General features: G+C 49.2%; 1 protein-coding gene across 1 annotated transcript in view; it reads right to left on the bottom strand.

Moving 5' to 3' along the window:
• The window catches only part of SYTL3 (synaptotagmin-like 3), a 37821-nt gene that overhangs the window by 22738 nt on the left and 8057 nt on the right, over positions 1–7026 (bottom strand). Inside the window, exon 3 of the mRNA XM_014545070.1 lies at positions 1253–1304. The gene's annotated coding sequence lies outside the window, so the exon portion shown is untranslated. The remainder of the gene's footprint in view (positions 1–1252; positions 1305–7026) is intronic.

Here is a 7026-nt window from a genome sequence, read left to right as displayed (position 1 = left end):
GTTTTATACAGAGAGGAAGGGAGACGGATAGAGAGTTAGAAACATCGATCAGCTGCCTCCTGCACACCCCCTATTGGGGATGTGCCCACATCCAAGGTACATGCCTTTGACCGGAATCGAACCTGGGACCCTTGAGTCCGCAGGCTGATGCTCTATCCACTGAGCCAAACCCATTAGGGCTTTGGGGCTTTTTTTGTGTGTGTTTTTAACTTCCTCACGTTTAGCAGAGCCCCACTTGGATGTGCTGCTGGGTGCAGGGCATGAAGTCGGGATCTGAATGTAGGAACAGCAGGTGTGACCTGCAACAGCTGGGAGCTCAGGGCCCGGCGGGCAGCCTGGCGGCTCTGAATCCAGAAGCCACACGCGTGTTCCCTTTTTGGTGTGGTCCCTCTGGAAACCACACGGGCAGAAGCACCAGAAATGTCATGGATGTAAAAATCCACCACGAGAAAAATCAGAAACTTGTGCGACAAGCATTGGGGGGGTGGGGGGGGGGCGTGACAAGCGAAAAAGTCCTGAGATTGGAAAATCTCATTGTGGCCAAAACATAGCTGCTGGTGGGAGCTTCCAGCGACACTTCGGTGGGCGCCGGGGAACCGGGCGTGCGCCTGCCGGCATCCAGACTGCCGCTGTTCGGAATTTTGTGTAAAGAAGTTAACATCTGCCCGGCTGGCATGGCTCAATGGTTGAGTATTGGCCTACGAACCAGGAGGTCACAGTTTGATTCCTGGTCAGGGCACAGGCCCGGGTTGCAGGCTTTGATCCCCAGTAGGGGGCGTGCAAGAGGCAGCTGATCAATGATTCTCTTTCAACATTGATGTTTCTATCTCTTCCTCTCCCTTCCTCTCTGAAATCAATAAAATATATTTTCTGTAAAAAGAAGTTCACCTCACTCAGGCCATTATTCAAGTCCACCGATGTTTATTCGAGGATATTGGCGGCATGAATGATTCATAAAAGCAAAGACTCGGTTTAGAATTTCATTGAACGTGCCATCAAAAATAATACTTGGTTTCCTTGGGACATTTCAGGAGAATTTAAGAAACAAAACAGAACATTTGGTGAGAAAACACCATGCTAGTGTCTAGAAGGCTTTTCCTAAGAATCTGGAAATATCTCTGAATCTTTTCCAGGTACTTTATCATCTAAAAAAAAAAAAAAGTTACATTCCAAAGCAGTGACCTCTGGAAGTGCAGAGACCTCAGCTCCCCGCGGGTCTGTGTTCCAGGGCCTGTCTGTCTGCGACACTCACCTCAGCCGCTGATAAGATTGCAGGATTTTAGCCCCGGCGGTCTCGCGCCTGCCTGGAGAGATACCGGCAAAGGCCCGTGTCAGTGAGGGTATAACTCAGACGGTGCAAATGCAAGAAGGAATAAAGTGACTATTTTTCTAATGTCACGTCTTACAATGAAAATGTAAGATTTGGAGGGGTAGCAATGCTCTGAAATTAGATTGTGGTGATGACTTCATAACTATAAATTTACTTTAAAATCATTAGATTACGCACTTAAAAGAGATGAAATTTATGCTATCTAACATATATTCCAGTAAAGCTATTGTTACACACACACACTCACACACACACACAAAGAGACCATAATAATTGCTGGGAATGGCTGCTTTTATTAAAAGTCGATATTGGATTCGATTTTCTAAATCTGGAGAATTTGAAAAATAGTTCAGGCTTCCAAGCTTCTATTTTGTTCTCTGGAAGTATTTTATAATTGAATGACTATATTCCCTTTAAATGTTCCTTGTTGTGGAGCTTAAATTAATCTTTTAAAAAATGTAATCTCCTTATTTCTAGCTATAGAGGCTAATAATTTCCTAAACAAGACAGCTTCTAACACAGAGCTCTTTTTGTTCCAAGGAAAGGGGATTTATGATGTATTAAGACCCCAAGATAGAGCTTCGTGTGGTCAGAGTTCTGTGAACACAGTGTTCCCTGGCCCAGTGTGTGGGGGGAGCCGGGAGGCAGCCCGACACCAGCAGAGCCACCCGCCTGCTGTCCAGGGGTCCGTGCAGCTCCCGTCCTGAGCGTTCGGGAGGTTTGACTCCAAAGAACGGCACGTATTCAAATCCTCTCCGTAAGACAGGAGGAAGGGCAGGTGGTGAGAGAAGCAGGGCGGGCAGGGAGGCCTTTGGGAGGGGGGCAGACAGTGTCTGACATTCAGTGAGCTGCCCCCTGACCCCCAGCCGACCCTGAACTGTGCAGCCCTGGGCAGGGTCCTCCACTGGGCGGGCCTCAAGGAGGCGCAGGCCCTGCCAGCATCTCAGATGCGGAGCCCCTGCCCGCGCACATTTTCCGGGGTTCGTGGTGCTCACCAGATTCTGAAAGTCTGCGTGCCCTCCCCCATGAAGACACACGCCCTGAGACCGAAACGAGCTAGCAAGGCCAGCCTGCAACGGCGAGGCCACATCCGCAGGAGCCACCGAGAGGAAAGGTTCCCGCCAGCGGCGTCACGGCGGCTGTGACAGCAGAGAGCAAATGGGCAAGAGGGAGAAAAACAGCAACGTGGCTCTCCAGCCTGGCCCCGCAAAGCTCGGATCCCAGGCACAGCACGGAGCCCTCCCGCGGTCGGGCTGTCACCTGCACTGCGGCTGCTCTGCCTCATCCTCTGGACCCTGGATTGTTTGTTGCAACAGCATCCCAGGGGCACAGCCACCAGAGTTACAGTCCGTCCCCCCAGATGCGATGCTATCACTCTACCACCTAACGCCCCTCAGTGGCTCCCTATTGCCTCCTCCTGAAGTCCAAGCCCTACACAGCATTCCTGGGCCTCCGCACCCGCCTGGCCTCACCTCTCTGCCTGCTTGCCGACACCCTGCAGGCCTTGTCTTTCTGCTCCAGCAACAGAATCGCTTCTGACTGCCCTACTTACCCCAGGCCTTGCTTACTCACTCCTACCTATCCCCACTTTATCTCGTGTTAATTGCCCAGGCATTTCTACCTTAGGCCCATATCATAGCTTCCTCTCCCTCTGCCACATTTCTAATTACCCAACCTGAGGTCAACACTGGCCTGGAAACAGCTCTCTGCTGCCCCCTGCTGGCTATTTCACCCTTGGCCTATGTATGAACTGGGTGCAAGCTTTCTTTTTTATTTTTTAATCTATTTTTATTTTTTTAATAAAAAATATTTTTATTGATTTTGAGCGACAAAGGGAGAGGGAAAGAGAGATAGAAACATCAATGATGAGAGAGAATCATTGATCGTCTGCCTCCTGCACACCCCCTACTGGGGATTGAGCCCATAACCTGGGCATGTGCCACTGCCCAGTATTAAACCCCGGACCCTTCAGTCTGCAGGCCGACGCTCTAACCACTGAGCACCCCGGCTAGGGTGGGTGCACCCTTTCTGTAAAGGTCAACTAGTAAACATTTGAGGTTCCCTGCCATGTAGGGTCTCTGTTCCAAGTACTTAACTGCCCTGTGACAGCAGTCCGACAATATGAAAGAGTGGTGAGTCTGGCATCTGACAAAACTGGACATTGAAACTGAGTTTCACGTACTTTCTATGTCACGAATATTCTTTTGACTTTTTGACCATTTAAAAATGTGAAACCCATTTTTAGCTTAGCTCACAGGACATACAGCAGGCAGAGGGCCCGGTTGGGCTGACGGGTTCTAGTGTGCCGTGTCCCTGCTGTCCCAGGTGTGGGCCGGAGGTCTCCCCAGCTCCAGGGGGCCAGGGGTCTCCCCAGCTCCAGGGGGCGCTCCTCAGCAATGCAGAGCCCCTGGCCCCGCCCTGCAGAATCGGAACCTGGTGCTGAATCTCAGAAGCCTGCCCAGGAGCTCTGTCCGATTTGCCATTTATTTTCAGTTTCTTTCTCTTCTATTCCTCAGATGTTTCTTACACTCCATTTCTTTAAAAAGCACTAAATGTTTACTTTTTGTTAAAGGAGATAGCGCACAGCCATGACTCACAGCCGATGCCTTCCCACAGCGCGAGCATCAGTGAGAGGTGGACAGTCCTGTTGGCAAAAAGTCTCTCTCATCTGTGCCTGCTGACACCTGCAACCCGGGCCTGTGCCCTGACCGGGAATTGAACCACGACCTCCTGGTTCATAGGTCGATGCTCAACCACTGAGCCACGCCAGTGGGGCAATATTGTCGTTTTTCTGCTTTAAAGCTCAAATATTAAGCAACAAAAACGCCCTGGCTGTAAAATACTCGCAGTTACAGCACGGAGCCAGAAGAGGGCGCTATCTCTATATGCTTAGCAAGTACCAAGGGGATTAGAATAAATGTCTTGTTTCAGGTTTCTGGGTACCAGTGATCTAGAAAATGACCATCGCACCTGTGCATTAGCTTTGCTACTTTCCCGGTGGCTCTCAAACTTGAAGTGCGTGAAAACAATCACTTGGGAACTTGGGAAATATACACTCTTGGGCCCCACCTGGTCCCACGGAGTCAGGAACTTTGAGGTGAAAATAGTTCAGAGCTGACCCCGGAGCCAGGGTCCCAGAAGCCCCAGGAAACACCTTCTGTGCAGATTGCCAGGTGCCTGGCGGCGGAGGGGTGGAGGGGCGGAGGGCACAATACCGGGGTGCAGGCCAGCACCTACGTTCCCACCTTTTTCACGCACCACAGAGAAACCATGACGACGGCGTGTGAGGAACTGTTTAAAGACAACACTAAATATTGAATTATAAAATCTTAGAGGGGGAAAAACAGTCTCTAATCAGAAAAGAAATGAAGGAAAGGAGAATGTTTAAATGCTTTATGTACCATCTCCCTGCAAAATAAGGAATTGGGGCTCAGTTTTCCTGTTTCCGAATCTTTTTAATGGTTGGAGAATTAGCATAACAAGCTGCCACAATTCATCTTGATTCTTCTTCTTTGGATTATTACTTATACCTTCCCTACTTTCAAGGACATTTTTGGAGCAATTATTGTAAATGGCACATATCCAATTAGATCATTAAAACAGAGGTAAGTAAAAGCATCTGGCATGATGATGGAATTACTCCAACTGGACTTTAAATTTGGCTCTAGGTTTCTGGGTGCCAAAAGAGAAAAGAACTCCGGCTTTTCAGTTTTAGGTGCCTACTAGGTGCTAATTCTGACAATGGAAGCTACCACACAGAACATCACATTTTATCTCCAAACAACCTATCCTTACTTTTCCATTCACGTACTCATTTGCTCACAGCTCCTACCCTCCAAGAACTGAAAACCTGGTTAGGACAGAGGACCAAGAGTTGCAGGCGGCGAGCGCAGCATTAGTGTGGTGTCCACGGGACCGAGACCCCGGGAGCTCAGGGCTCAGCGGTGCCGATGACTGGCCCTGGGTTATAAGCCAGCGGGAAAGGGGCTGACCACATAACAAACGCTACTGGGAACACTGGTGATGGGCAGAAAAAATCAGATCAGGCCCCTGACGCCTGGTGAAGACTTAAATGTAAATGAGCTCATAACAATGAGGAGAGAAGCCTGGCCACCGTGTCGATGACAGGATCAGGAAGAAGTCTCTACGCATAAAAGCAGAGAAAGAACTTCTACAGGAAAAGGTGGAATTGAACACAAACAAGAAAAGCTTCTGCATGTCAGCAAAGGTGCGCGGTACAGCATACACGACTGAAAAGGGCTGAGAGCCCCTACGTCTACCGAGAGTCAGAGCAGCGGAAATGGCCCGTCGCAATAATCAGGCGATTCCAACGGAAATAACAGGGGAGCATCGGGGGCCACCAGAGTGGTTTCACTGTGTTGACAGAGTTGTTTGCTTTTAAGGGTAATTCCTGCTGGTGACAGAGGTGCACGCGTTCCGAGGTGGTGTTCCTAACGCTTTCTTTCCTTCTGTTTCTAGAACTCTCCAGAGATGTGCCGAAGACCGCTCTCCAAGGGTGTTCACTGCACTTTACTGTTACTTTAATAATATGACAAACTCCCAAAAATGTTACAGCAAAACTGGAAATTCCCTAGCTATCCAACAACAGTGATGATGATATTATGTGAAGAGATATCAGAATACGTCTGTATAGATCATTTGATCCCAATTATATAGATATATTAGTTTGGCTCATATAAAATTTCCTCTCTATTCATCATTTTTACCTAAAAATGTACATACAGACTCACCAATGTAGCTGCATATATTCACCAAAGAACAGAAATGATATCTACCAAAATGTCAACAATAATTCTCAGGGTGAAGTCACTGTGTTTTCAATGTTACTGTTTATGCTTTTCTCCATTTGTCCATTTCTAAAATGAATCCGTATTACCTTTACATTCAGAACAAAATCACAAATGTAATTTGAAATCCTGTCTCAAGGGACAGGACTTAAGAGGGCAGCTCATGCGCCCTGCCAGGGGGTGCCCGGGCACACACTGCCCAGAGGGGAACCTGGAAAACATCAAAGCCTTTCAACCAGTCATTCTTCTAAGAAGCCACTGACGGACACAGACAGAGATGCCGACGTCCACCACACAGTCATCTGTGACGTGAAAGTCCGAACACGGCCGCTCGCTGACCAGAGGGCCCGGCTGAACACGTGGGAGCGCATCCCAGCCGTCAACATACGTTGGGAGAAGTCTCAGTAGCACAGGGACATGCTTACGCTAAATTAAATTATAAAGCAAGATGGAAACCTGCAGATAGTCACACGTGGTGATTCTTGCCTCCCGCCCTGCAGAGAGCTGGCCTGTGCAACCTTGGGCTGGGGCAGCAATGACGGGGTGAGCTCCCAAGTGAAGCCATGTCGACAGAGACAGACACAGTAGGAGAGAGGTTCCAGGGGCTTTGGGGAGGGGCTGGGGGACAGGAGTTACTGCTTAATGGGCACGAGAGTGTCGGTGTGGGAGGATGGAAAGTTCTGGAGACGGATGGCGGTGATGGTTGCACAGCAGTGTGACTGCACTTAATGTCACTGAACCGTACGCCTAACTGTGGTTAAAATGGTACGTTTAACGTTGCATGTGTTCCACCACAGTAAAAACCATTGTTAAGGTGCCGCGGTGCCCTGTCTTCGTCTCTCTAGGATCAACAGCTGGAAGCCGGCGCCTGGCCGCGGGGGGGGGGCA

Source organism: Myotis brandtii, unplaced genomic scaffold (genome assembly GCF_000412655.1).
Source record: "Myotis brandtii unplaced genomic scaffold, ASM41265v1 scaffold395, whole genome shotgun sequence".
Taxonomy (NCBI): Eukaryota; Metazoa; Chordata; class Mammalia; order Chiroptera; family Vespertilionidae; genus Myotis; species Myotis brandtii.
The sequence above is the reverse complement of the archived record's forward strand: the minus strand, read 5'-3'. Positions and strand labels throughout refer to the sequence as shown.